This window comes from Trichechus manatus, unplaced genomic scaffold, assembly GCF_000243295.1.
Source record: "Trichechus manatus latirostris isolate Lorelei unplaced genomic scaffold, TriManLat1.0 scaffold00225, whole genome shotgun sequence".
Lineage (NCBI taxonomy): Eukaryota > Metazoa > Chordata > Mammalia > Sirenia > Trichechidae > Trichechus > Trichechus manatus.
In genome coordinates this window covers 2,420,326-2,435,437 of record NW_004444161.1, presented here as the reverse complement: position 1 = coordinate 2,435,437, position 15,112 = coordinate 2,420,326, and positions in this window count along the sequence as shown.

Sequence of the window (15,112 nt, the reverse complement as noted above, 5' to 3'; positions counted from 1 at the left end):
CATCCATGGTCTCGATGAGTAGGTTATACTGCCTCATAACTGCACTCTTTATGGCTGTTTTAGACCCCAAGGGTTAAGCGTGAGGGGCTAGGAATTTTATCAGGAGGGCTGAAGGCTTGGGAGAAAGGAAAAGAGAACACACAAGAAAGAGAAGTAGTTTGCAGATCTGTGTTAGAGACTTCTATTTATCCATTGCTGAGCCATACTGAACGGGCTCCACAGAGGAGTTCTTTTGGACTTTCCCTAAGCACCTATGAAACGTGTCAGCACTTGAAATTCGGAGAGAGGCGGATGTTTTCGCCCTGCCTTAGAAGGTGTGAAGGTGGCGTAGCTATGTGTTGGAGATGGGGCTTCCAGCTGCCACGGTCCCTCATTCCAGATGATGTTTATTCTTTGACGGAGGCTCAATAGCAGCCCCCTTTCTGGCAATTGACACTCTTTCTAACGTAAATAGAAGAGGGGCATTAGTTTCTTCTACTCTAGCGGGTTTTCACGTCTTTATCTTTTCGTTTTTTTGTTTATAAAACCTCTCGGGACAATGCAAAGTCATCACATTTAAATGGACCACTCTGATAAACGTTTAAAGCCTCCACCAGTGTATGGTTAATATAAATTCTAATTGAAAAAGATTAATACAGTGGAGAGAACTTTTGTTAATTTTAAGATTCTGGAGAGTCATAAAGTGGTATCTTCTGGCATACGTCTTAGTAAAGAAAATTCTAATCTGCATTTATTTTTTTTCCTTTCTAAATTTCTAACCAAAGTATAAGATTTTAAAAGATGCTGACAGCAGGAGATCCTAGAATTGTAGGACCAAAAGAAATATCCATTGGTCCCCATCTACTACTGTAGCAAAGTAATTTAGTTAAAGTCTTTAATTCATTCTCTGCTGTTTCATTCAGCAATAGCACATTGCAGATATCCACTCCTAATGAACTATAGACAAACATATACTATTCAAGACTCAATTAACTATTATATAATTTGAACATAATAATTTATACTGTTAGTGATATTATTTTGAACCAATATGAACTAAGGACCTTTGTATGAGTTACATGTAATTCAATGTAGCAGATATTCTGTCTACTTAATATATATACATAATTTTGAAGTGATGCTCGTTGATTAATTTCAGATATTGGAGCTTAATATGTTTTCATGTAAATCTAGAGGATGAACTGGGCCTTGAATCATTATCTTGAAAAAAAAAATCAACTTTTTTAAATTGGGTAATAAAATATCTTTGTAGTTATCCTCGACTTATCAGGGCTTCCAGGGGATAGGAAAGACTTGGGGTGCTGATGTCATGGAACAAAAACAACAGTAAAATATATAGGACACGTGAATCTACAGTTTAGAGAGGAAGAAAAGAGCACCGTTTCCTTATCCAAAAAAACAAAAAAAAAACAAAAAAACCCCAAACCCGTTGCTGTCCAGTCGATTATGACTCATAGCAACCCTAGAGGACTGAATAGAACTGATCCATGGGGTTTCCAAGTTGCGGCTGGTGGATTTGAACTGCAAACCTTTTGGTTAACAGCCAAGCTCTTAACCGCTGTGCCACCAGGGCTCCAAGGCTTGAATTCACATCAGATTGTTAATACCAAATACTAGCGTGATCACACTGGTCTGGTAGCTGTACTCACCGCACAAGATGATGTGGGAGCTGAGACATCATGTTTTCTTAACCTGATATATTTGGATAATGTATGTAGAAAAGTTTTATTTTAGTCTATTTTTTTTTTTTTGCTTCAATTATTTGTATCATTGATAAAATTAGTAGCTCAGCTTTTACGGGAAGATGAAATCCATAAGCTGAGATGGAAATGTTAATGTGGGGCACAAAATTAGGAAAAAAAAAAAAAAAGTTCCAAGTTAAAAAATATTAAAGCAAATGCAATGTTAAGAAGTTTATACTTTGGCAGAGAGACCTGGCTGTAATCTGTCTTAAAACAAATAGATTGTGTACAGCTGTCCCTATATCCCCGGCAAAACGATGATTTAATGTTGATTAAGAGAGAAAGCCTTTGAAGTGAGCGAGGCGGGAGCCCCTCCCGTGTCTTTAGAGATCATTATCAGTCTTTCCCTGAAGGATGACTTGGTGCCAAAAGCCTTTCCTCCAAACTGGTTAAGGTGGATTCAGGAGCGACGGCTTTGTAAGTCTGAAAAGGCCTTCTCATTCACAGGCCCCTGGTGTCTTATTCCTTTAGGATCCTGAATGTCTGAGAATAAGCAGACGCAGCCCTTTTCACAAGAAGGGCAAGGTCCGCAACTCCACGGCCTGATGGTATTATTTATTCATCATGAGAACAGCCAGTGAACATAGACCCGGCAGCAAAAATCAAATCAGTGTTCGTTTTGCCGAGCAGCTGCGTTTGGCAGAGAAGGAGCATTTGGGTCTAACTTTGGTAACTGAACAATTACAGGCATTATTAAATTGAAGATGCAAATGAAGAACCATATTTTCTTCCAAGTTTGTCGTCCTTCGCTTGTAGCTCTTAAATTAGAACCAGGTCGGAACCTGTAAAATCGGATTCCTGAAAGCTTAGAAAAACTTTGTGCTTGTCCATGTACAAGTAGTTTTATATAAATATAAAATATTTATATATCAGTTAACCTCAAAGGACCAAATCTGCATTTCTTCAGGTTTACCGGTTAAAAGGATTTCGTGCCAAAGTCATCATGTCCTTGCATGCCAAACACTGAAGATTTGCTCACAAGTGGAGATTCAGATAGTATAAACCATACAAGCTTTTAAACGTCAGTAAAATAGATGTATGTATTGTAAGAATATCTATGGAATATTAAAAGCCTCTGTAACTGGTGTATGCCTAATGGCTGATTAGTGAAATAGACCGATCTATAACATTCTGAGAACTTTTTATAACCTGCCTGGTTTTACATCGTGGCCACCCCATTTATAAGCTTTGAGACTTTGGGCAGGTTACTTTACCTCAGTCTTCTCAGTATAAAACGGGGACAATAATAGTACCTCTTAAGTTGTCATGAGGATTAAATAAATGAATATATGTCAAGTGCTTGACATTTACTAATTGTTGTTTGTGTTTGTATGCAAATCAAATATAGGTCTATCAAAAGGAAAACTGGCGTAACATAATCTTTGTGTGTGTATGTATGTATGCATTCATGTATGGGAGAAGATCTGGTGCCACTGTGGTTAAAGCGCTCAGCTGCTAACCAAAAGGTCGGCGGTTGGAACCCACCAGCCCCTCCGAGGAAAACGGATGTGGCAATCTGCTTCCCTAAACATTTACAGCCTTGGAAACCATATGGGGCAGTACTACTCTGTCCTATTGGGCCGCTATGAGTCGGAATTTGACTCAGCGGCGATGGGTTTGTTATTTTTTGGGTACGTATGTATGAATGTAGGTATACGTGCATGCGTGTGTGTATGTGTTTAGACATACACCTTTTCTTCCATTCAATTCAGCAAAATTATAGTAATAGTTTTGAGGAAATGTTATTCACATTGTAGCGCACAGTGTTTCTCATTTGGGATCACGCAACATGCTACGATGCATTTTGATGGCGCATGTTGGCAATTTTAAACTTTAAAACATGGTCTGCCTTGATCTGGTGAGTCCTCAAATTGAAGTTTCAGAATTCTTTTTTATCCCAGCCTTTTATCCACGCATTCTCACTATTCGAAGTCCGCTATGATGCGTGAACAAAATGCAAAGGAACTCACTGAAAGAGGATGAAATTCTAACAAAATCCAAGTGTGGCTTCTAGTCTTCTTCACAGCTGCATCCATGGCCACGCCGCCTTCCCCGGTTCTAGTAATAACCCCTCACTAAATTCCTTGAAGTGGCGGGTTTCTTTACTTCAGTCCCTGAGCTGGGACAGAAATCTCTTCTGTAGATTTTAAGTATTTTCAATGTCCTAACTTTCCACGGCTCCTTTTTTTATCCATAGCCACTAACTACTCTTCAGTTTATTTTCTTCCATTTTATGTCTTTTTGGTCTCATCTCTGAATTGGCCATGTCTGTATTTTACTTTCACTTTGAGATTATGCTTGAAGCTTATCAGCATGTAAAATTCCCATTAAAATACTCAAGAAAGTGTGTGTTTAGAGCTGAATACAAGACATGCTTAAATCGTGGAATGCCAAACATTTGCTTGTGAACCAATGGAAAAATGTTAGAATCGTCCACAAATTAGGATATTAGAGCACCTTCAATCTCTTTGCGGACAAGTGGAAAAAAGGCTGCAGCTTAAACATGTGTGCCAGTACTGGGAAAGGCTTATGATGTCCTAGCTATGAACATTTCTTAAAATTTGTAATTGCTAGCTGTAATGTTAACATTTTGCATGATTCTTAGATTTCCTAGTGATCTCCTTCAGTGATAGGACATATTTATGAGTTTTTATGTGCTCTTGTGAAATTTCATTTCCCAGTTTTAACTTTCATTTTAGAAATTAATTTAAAATGGAAGCGATTGTATCATTATTAAACTCCCACCCATTTTTATATGTTCTGAAGACAATCCAAATCATTTTTTTTAAAATCCATACACAGAATATAGAATCAAGGCGTATTTCCTCAATAAATATACATTAATTTAAGACATGTATGTAAGCAGATGATTTAGACCTTTTTTTAAAAACAAGATATAAAGGATAAAATAATTTTTTAATTGTCCAGTGATTTAAAAAAAAAGAAAAAAGCTCAGCAATACAAATTCCACATCTGCTTCAACGGCAGACATATAAAACCAGTGTGACAAAAAAGGATCATTAAACAATCTGATTTTCTTGTTGGGAGGGTTTAATGCTGTTGGGTATAGTATTAAAATGTAGAATTTGATAGCACGTCTTAAACTTTTAATGATGTGTTCATGAATATAAAACATGCTTCTCCCAGTGACTTTATGACTTCTTCCCTACATAATTAGTGGTATCTGTTTTATGAGCTTACTGTTGTTTCCTCGCTCCCATGAAAATGTGAAACCACTGTAATGATTTACACCATTCCAGGGCTTTAAAGATACGAGCTGTTTCTTCAAACAAATAACAAAAGAAAAAAATCTAAAATATGATAGTGGGATAAAAGTCATAGTGGGATCTTTGACTGTTACAAAACAAAGAACCATATGTAGGATTTGGAAAAAATTGCATTTCTAAAAATTTTTTAGTCACATTTAATTTTTAATAAACACTATATGGAATATATTCATCCTTTATGATGTTTATATAGATCTCTCCCTCTCATTATTTATATATTTTTTTCTCCTTCTCCCTCACAGTTGAAAAATCTGGAAAAAAATGTCCTTGGAAAATGTTATAAAAACAATTGTTTGGATCATTTGTCATCTTGAGAGTTAATAACTGAAAGAATGAAGAAACACATCTTACCAAGAGTTAAGGATTCACAAAATTCCAAACAGATAAATTATATTTCCTGTTTATTTGTAATTATTAGTAGAGTTTTTTTGAAGATTTCCAAAAAGAGGTTTCTGTGCCTTTGATTTTTAGATTTAATCTGTTATTTTACTTGTCACAATATAGTGTATACTATTTAATCAACTAAAACTTTGTCATGTTACCTCAAGTTCTGAAATAACTCTGACACTTTATTTGATTATTTTTCTTATTTGGTATCATGAAATGTAGATATCTTACTTCTAGTTCATTGTGAGAAAGATCAATTTTCCTCAAAGATCGTTAACTATTTTATATTTTTAAATAGTTTGGTTACTGGTAGGAAAATTCTGCAAATAAATAAAATTGTGTCTCTGTACTCATGTAAAAATTTTATCCAAGGGAAAGGAAGTAATAGATAATTGGCATAAGTTGCATATATGTTTGAATTACTGCTAAGCTTTGTTTTTTGTTGTTAAAAATAGAACTGTCTATAAATTTATGGAAATCTATAGTCTACTAGGTTTTCCCACTGGTTTGGATTATAACCTTTTATTGAAATGACTTTTTAAAAATGAATTGATTAATTTGATACCCCACCAAGTCTACTTAGTAATGAAACAATCTTTGTAGCTATAGTAAATAGTTATTCCTAAAGATAACTTTCAGTTAAATGATATTTGCAAGAATAATTTCAAGTAGTGTATTTTCATTACAACCATCAAATAAATATAGCATTCTAATTCTTCATTTTTAAAATAGGGACATTTCAGTGACAGAGGGTCATATAATTGGAGGGCTTGCATTACTTTCTCTCACATCTTCATAAATAATTTCATTGTTTTGGGATTATTTTCAAAACATTTGATTGACAGAATCACCATTATAGGAAGTGAGGCTGTCCTTGTTTTACACAATACAAGTGTTTTAGCAAAAAACGATTGTAAAACAAAGATTGGTGACGTGAATTCATTTTCTGCTCGGTCTCCATTAAGGATACTTCCATTGGAAAAACAATTTCCAAAAGACTGAGTTAAAGACCTTTTCATGTAGAAGTCTTTCAGATGGAAGTATAGCCCACACATTCTAGCTGCCATATTCTTGGAAGTATTTAAAACAAGTTTGGGATCGTTTCTCTAGTCTTTGCCCTTTATCAGCCAGAGGAAATATTCCAATGTCTGAGGCCACAAGCATCTCCTGCTTTTGCCCTAACGATTTTGTTTCCACCCATCATTTATTTGGAGTTTTACTGTAATAGTACATTTACTAATAGCCTGCTTACATTTTCTCCTTTGAGATTTTAGTGTTCACAAAAGGGACTAGTGACCTACACTACCAATTTTTAAAAATTTCAAACTTCTCTTAATCTATGTAAATGAAAGAAACTCTGAACTTAATAACAGTAAGATCAGGCAGATTTGTTTGAGGGTTTCCTTTTTAGTGCCAATCTGCTAGAATATATTTCACTTCTCCCTGGCCCCTTTCTACATGAACACTTACCAGCTATTTTTCATATTTTATAGCACTCCTTCAATCCATCCAGTTCCTGACCCCAGATCCTGAAGTAGGAATCTTTCACTGTGATTTGAGAAAAAGAAATTATAATGACTATGATGCCACTTTCAGATGCATTGCAAGTAAAATGTGAGGTTTTGAATTCTGTAATAAAAAAAAAATCCACAGATCACTTGCTTCTTGACTTCAAAATGCAAAATTCAATGATTAGAAAGAATTTATATTTAGTACCTTACAAGGTTTTAATTTTAGTCAGTGATTTCTTATTAAGTTACTGTAATCTATACATTCGATTGTGTCAAAATAGATTTAGAAAATATTGCTGCAAATACACGCAGACACAGACACACAGACACACGTTGAACTACTCTCTGCTCCCATTGCTATAAATGCTTCTCGTTTTCTAATAGCAATTATCTATCATGAGAACATTTACGCTTATAAAAAACATACCGCTACATTGCACATGTGATTTTTAACTTTTATAACCCAGCAATTATTTTTCAGAGCACTTCCTATGTGCAATTTTCTAAGCACTGAAAAAGGTGTGGCAAGAGGCGCAAAAGCAACCTGCTGGTCAACACTGATGAGGTAATGAATTTCAGCTTGGACCTCCCCTGCACTGCCCCCACTTCCCCGAACAACATACAATAGCCTGAAGTTCCCAATAATAAGAGAACTGGGACCGTGCCTTATTCGTCATCTCTTGTAGTATCTGACACAGAGCACACACTTGATAAATATCTGTCTCACTAATGTATGCCTGACTTAACTGGTTCATCTTTGTATCCCTGAACTGAGCTTTTTATTTTATTTGAAGAACAATTAGCAATGCACATAATGGCAAGTAATACATAGTCTATATACTCTACATGCCGGACCCACAGAACTATAGGAAACCCCATGCTCCTTTGTACATTTCATTTCCCCTACCCGATTAAAAAATTGATAAGGAGCCCTGGTGGCAAAATGGTTAAGCTCTTGGCTACTAACCAAAAGGTTGGAGCAGTTGAAACCTACCCATTGGCTCTGTGATAGAAAGACCTGACACTCTACTCTTGTAAAGATTACAGCCAAGAAAACCCTACAGGGCAGTTCTACTCTGTCAAATGGGGTCACCGTGAGTCAAAATCAAATCGATGGCACCGAACTACAACACCTGGAAGAAAGTACCTTCCTATGCCATCTCATCTTCTAAACCTCATTCTATTAATTCCTTCCAGAATCACCTGAAAATTCACATTCTTTATGAAGCTTTTTTATTTAATTTGAAGAACAATTAGAAAAGTAAGCTTATTAATTGAGAGACGCTCTTCTCCCTGGATCAAAAATCACACAAAAGCAAGGACAATTCATTCAAATTGCCATTTCAGGTGGTGGCTCCATCCAATGCTAGCCCATCATGGGAGGCCTATCCATGCAGATACACTCACCACTCCACCTCTACCAGCTGTGCAAAGAGTAAAGATCTAGACTTCACTACCACATCCTGATACCTACTTCTCAAAATGCATCATAGAAACCAGAAGTACATGGTAGACTCTATGAGCACCTAATATTTGCTACAAAGGGAAGAGTATGTATCAGAAAAGAAATCCTGGCAGCCGGAAATGCCCCATACTCACCTGGAGTTACCATCTAGTGAACAAAAAGTAATCCTATATGGAACCACCATTAGAAGTTCATTTTTTTCCTGCATATTTTCTCACTGGTAGGACCTTTATTCTCTGAAGTTGTGTGACCTGTCTCAAATAATTGTCTCCTAATTGCTGCTTCAACATTTTTGGTAGGTGCCTGGCTGGGGCCTCTGTCACACCAAATGTATCATAGGATTTGGGTTTAAGAAGGGCAGTTAGGAGAGTATGTCATTAAATGAGGCAAGAAATAATGAAAGCTTACAGCCATTAGTGGGAATGGAGACAAGTGGACAGATTTTAGAGCCCCACTTTTCTAAAATGGTATCTACCTGACACGGTACATTTAGACCCTATTACACTGATATTAACCAATACTTAAGAAAGTCATTTTTTAAATAAAATTGTCATTTTGAATTATTTCCAATGAAAACAAAAGTAGAGAGAATGATACAATAGATCATACATAATAGATTTCCCAGACTCAGTAATTATCAAGATTTTGTTACCTGCGCTTCATCTACTTTTTTAATGAAGTATTTCTTTCTTAATCTCAAAATATGTCATTTTACCCCTACATACTAAGCTGTAGGGGCGTAAGTACAATCACATTTAACAATATTGATAATAACACTTATATCATCTAATATCCAGTTCACAATTAAATCTCTCTATCGGAAAAATAGCCAGAAGTACAATTAGTATGAGAAAGTCAGGTTAAGTGCTCAATTCACTGTTTTTTGCACAGTGAAGATTCAGTGCCTGAGTTACTGCCAATGGTGCCCTCAGCTTGTTTTGACTTGTTTGTTTTTTTCATACTTTTGCGTATCACAGCAATTCAATGTGTTTAAATTGATTTCATTTGTTATTATAATTTTTTATGCTTAAATTGTCCCAGCTTTGGCCAATGGAAACAATATTTCTTAGTTCATGCTTATTACATGATAGTCTCCCTTTCATGCAGATAGTTTGTGTGAATATATAACTCATAGCATTGCATACAACTATCATAAAACTCAGATAAAGAAGAAACAGTCACTTGTAAAACATGATCCACAACAGCATGATACAGTCATCGTTTGAGTTTGGAAAATTTGTTAAAATTTTGTTAAAAATTTAAACAGTTTGATCAGGTGAAACAACCAATTTAGAACACTTTTGGACATTGTTTACGTTTGACAAACCAAAACTTTATTAAATAAATTTCCTATAGTATTTGATACTTGGCTAATTGTTTTTCCAAGAAAATGATGTTTCCATGTCTAAGCTCATGTTAGGAGTGCTTCTTTTGCCAAACATGTTAATCTGGATACTCTTTTAAGATAATCATTGCTTGAGAAATATATGAGAAGCAGAATAACACGAAGCAAAATTAAGTGCAAAGGCCTATGTAACTGGGGCCTTACACCTCACAGCTCTAAAGGTATAATTAACTTACCACAGTCCAACCTCATAGTGCAAATGCTTGAGGCCTCCACTTTCTAGTAGTAACAGAAAGTTGACCTCCAGTCAAATCCTAGTTTCTAACCCTCTCAATTACCTGCCTGATTCAATCTCACCTCAAATTGCTGATGGCAGTTGAGCGCATTGCGGTTGAGTTAAGGAGTCCAGAGCATGACCACTGGGTGTGGCTCCCATCTCACAACAGTGCCCCAGTTCTGTTGCTGCCTTCAGAAACTAATCTTCAGGAGGTGGGTACTCATTTCTCAAAACGATGTTCCGTGAAAGGGATCCCAGGTTATTAGGTTAGGGCTGTTTGTTGGAAAGCTTTTTCAGTTCTCACCTGCCTCATGGGAAGAGATTTTGATGTGGCAGAACAATAGCACTGATATTGGCACTGAAATGCCTCTTACTTGGTACAAGGTAGCCCAGGAACACCTCAGCGATGGTGACCTTGCTGGTGAGAGAGCTAAGGCTACTTAGTAATGGGAGGCAGCTGAGTCTCTCCAGTAGGAGATGTGGGCTACAGGAAGATGGACGGAGGAGCCCTCAGGGAGGCTGTTTCTCTGAAGACTGAGCATGGAGCCACGGAGGCTGGGGGTGAGAATTTGCTGTACTGGGTTCCCTAATTTGTTCTCATGGGAACAAGAACAAGGCTCTCTTCCAATTAAGTTATTAGTATCAAGTTTGGTTGTGTCGTTAGCACTTTCTAGAAGGCGTTCAAAGTGTGACAATTCCTGGTAATGAGTTTAAATTCACGACCATATTTCAGGTCATAAGCTGGCCTCAGGTGTGCCATGAATCCACATCTGTCCCCCCAAAGCTAACACTTTTGATCGCCTCCTTCGATGTTGATCAACTTCAGAGGTGGTGGGAATACTTTTCTTTTACATTGGAAAAATACAAATATCTTGTTATACATTTCTTGGGGCTACTTGCCTTATATCTACTCTCTCAAAAAAGAAAAAAAGCTAGCCTTAATGATTCCAAACAGGAAAAAATAAAACACAAAAATTTAATTTCAGAAGTAACTCACTAAAGTAATAGTAAATTTTTTAAAACTAATTGAAATTTGAAAATCAACAAAAGGGTAGTAGATATCATTGTTTTGTAGTATTATTTAATATTACAAATACTAATAAAAAAGTTTAAATGTTCAAAGAAACTTGAAATATTTTTTTTCCCATTTAAAACATTGTATCAAAATGATATTTGTTTTCTAGGTCTAACACACACCATCTTATTGATTCAAAGACAAAAAGATATAGTTTTTCTCCTACATTACATAGCTGAATCATATGAGATTACTCTTTTTTTTCAGACGAAATGGCCAAATATTGGCAATTTCATGTAGTTCCATCTGCATATGGGTACCATATTTACTTATTAGGCCAAATAGTATGGGTACATGGTTTAATGGATTATTTTTCTTAATGAAGGTTACTTGAATTTAATTTAATTAAAATTTTAAAATGAATAAAATCTGTTATTAAAGATGACATTAAACAAAAATAAAAGAAAAATTCTTCTGAGATGTATCAATTACTAGACTATTCATTTATTAGCTGTTTCAGTTGGTGGCCTATTGTGCTGTTTTTGATTATTTGGAGGACTCAGCTTCTCAATAATGTTCTATTTTTTCCATCTTTTCAAACATCTCTTGGCAAGTCTCTGAAAAATTCATTTTTACAGTTCCACTGGGTGTTGGTGACTTTGTGACCCTTCTCACTACATGTGATTGTAAATTAACATGTAGTTACTTTTGATCACTGGATTCATAATGGCATTGAAACAAAAAACACGTCTATCATTGTTATGTTTGTAAGATGCATTTTCTCACAATGACAATCATTCATTATGTTCAGCCACGTCAACCGCGGATGTTTTTGCCTTGTCTCATTCAGCAAGCAATTTCTCATTACATTATGATTCAGAGGAAAAGTGTTTTTAAAAAGATTATTGTATGACGAAGAAGAAAAAAGCACATTTCTAAAGTGTCCATGCTTTCTCCAGATCATCCTATTTAAGACTCTGCTTTTTCTAACTGAATCCAGTTCAGGAGTTATCATCATCTGCTTTGTAAAGGATTATAGATTGGTGCTGTTCAGTACAACCTTGTGTTATGATGTAAGTGTTCTCTATCTGAACTGTCCATTACCAAAGCCAGTGGCCACGTATAGTTACGGAACACTTGAAATATGGCTAGTGTGAATGAGGACCTGAATTTTTAATTTTATTCATTTTAATTAAAATTTATGTAGTCACATGTGTCTACCATATTGGACAGCAGAGTGAGTAAGGCAAAAGGGTGAGGAACTCCCAGGGGCAATCCATCACTATCTGCTGGCTTCAGAAATGACTGCATGTAAAAGAATACTGTGCCTGGTGATCTATTGTCGGAGGGGTTGATGCTCCCTCTTTTCCCTTCAATTCATATACTTTCAAAATATTTCTAATTATGATGGATTCATTTCTATACCCAGCCAGTAAAGGGCATGATTCTTTTCATTAGATTAGCTGAAGCTCAACAGAATATGAGACTGTGTATTAGAAGGGAATAGTATTAAGCTAGGAAACAGATGTCATGGATATTATTGACCTCAATTTCATTATCTGTCAAATGACTTTTAATGTTCCTTCTAACTGTAAGACATAATGAGTATTAGGGTGTGATCATAGAATCAATTATTGTCCCTCTTTCTTTCTCACACTCTCTTTAACTGTCCTTTACCTTTCCCCCAACCTACTTGTGTGATGTAGCTCTGAGCATAATCTAGTTTTGATCATCATTCGTTTGTTCACTCATATCCATTCATTCACCACATTTACTGAGAAGCTACCACATGCCTAACACTCTGTTAGGTGCTGATCATACAAATTTGAAGAATGAAATAAAGAGTAAAAACAACTTTCTTTTTAGAAGTACTGGGAGTCCCTGGGTGGTGCAAATGCTTAGTGCTTTCACTTTTAACGGAAGAAGAAAGACTTGGTGATTTACTTCTGAAAAATGAGCCATTGAAGACAGTACGGAGTACAGTTCTGCTCTGATACACGTGGGATTGTCATGAGTAGTAATCGACTTGTCGGCAACTGGTTGGGTTATTTTAGTTACTGCGTACATTAGAACGCATCAAAAGGACAAGTAGCTTGGACTTCGTGGAGAGGGCTCTTAAGAAGTTTCCTGAGAAAGTTAAGTTTAAAGATGAAGTTCTTAAGGTGAAAGTGGTATTGGGAAGGGATTTTGTGAATGGTAGTGCCATTTATTAAAAGAATGAACATTGCAGAAAAAGCAGGTCCTGGGGGGGAAGATGATAAAATTTTGTTTTATAGATGTTTAATTTTTAGGTATCTGTTGGAGATGTCTGTTAAGAGAGAGAGACAGAGAAAGAGAAGGGGGAGGGAGAGAAAGAGTGTTATATCTAGGCTGGAGATATGGATTTAGGATTTATTAGCATTTTAAGATGATATTTAAGGCATTTAGCATCAATGGAATTACATACAGAGAGTTTATAGAAAGAACAGTAAAGAGCAGAAGACCTGAGAATGAAGGAACGTTAACATGGAGGACTGGTACAGAAGGAGAAACCCACAAATGAGCTGAGAAAAAGGAGCCAGAGAAATGGGAGGCAAAAATCAGATTTGGTCTCAGGGAAGGCTAGGGCATTTCAGGGAGGGAGTAACGTAACATCACATGCTGCTGATAGTTCAAGACAATGACTGAAGAATGCCAACTGGGTCAAATAACAAGAGGCAAGGGCTTGAGACTGGTTCTGATTGGACTTGTGTAGGTCACTAGCCCGTCTCTGAGCCCTGGCTGAGACTGGGAGAGGATGCTGGACTCATCTAAGGAGAGTCTAACCTCACCTAACCATGCAGTGGAAGAGAACAAACCAAAAAAAAAAAAATCAAACCCACTGCCATCGAGTTGATTCCAACTCATAGTGACCCTACTGGATAGAGTAGAACTGCCCTATAGGGTTTTCAAGGCTCTCATCTTTGTGGCACAGTGGTTAAGAGCTTGGTTGCTAACTAAGAGGTCAGCAGTTCGAATCCACCAGCCTCTCCTGGGAAACTCTATGGGGCAATTCTACTCTGTCCAATAGAGTCGCTATGAGTTGGAAATGACTTGACGGAAACGGATTTGGGTTTTTTTTTTTTGGAATCTTTACGGAAGCAGACTGCTACGTCTTCTGCAGAGCAGCTGGTGGGTTCAAGCCGCTGACCTTTCGGTTAGCAGCCAAGCACTTCAGTCATTGCACCACCAGGGCTCCTCAGTGGAAGAGAGAGCGCTCCCAAATAGAGTGCTGTTGCTGGAAGAAAAGGGATGGATGATGGGCAGGCAAATCAAGAGGCAACCACCACAGTGATTCTCAAGTTTCTGACTTGGAAGATTGTGTGTAGGTCCCATCAACCAAGACAAAGAACAATGGAGGGAGAAAGAGGACATTTGATGGAGATGAGGAAAATTTGTGCTTTGTTTTGGACCAGCTGAACTGGAGATTTGTGAGATATCTAGGCTGAGCTATGTAGTGAACCACTGAATATTTGGATCCCCAGAAAGAGAAGAAGCCTGGTCCTTAAGTGAGAAATGTGATGATAAATGAAATTCTTAATTTCAAAACATGTTGGAGACATTACTATAATGTTCTTTATATTACCTGGAATATTGCAACTCTCTTTATTATAACATTTCTTAAATTATCTTTTAAAAAATCTACAATCTTCTCCCACAAATGAAAAAACACACCCCTGGTGAAGCACAGGAAGTGCTTTCTAGTGTTGGGGCTGAAATCAGTAACTTGGGGCCTGACAGGTCCAGGTGTGAGTACCGGCTCTACCACTTACTTGCTGTGTGACCTTGGGCAAGTTAATCTCTCCAATCTTAGACTTTTTTCATCGAAGAACTGGACTAGTAATAATCCAGTATTACAAGGTGTTTGTGAGGATAAAATTAGATGATATATGGAAGGAATTGTATTGTAATTTTTACCAAATCAAAGCTCACTAAATAGGGGTTATTATTACTATTTAAAATTATCAGGCAGACAAATATCTAATTCATCACACTTGCCTTAATTACTTCTGTATTTCATCATGGACTCTACATTTTCTTGCACCTAGATATGCTCTTTAAACT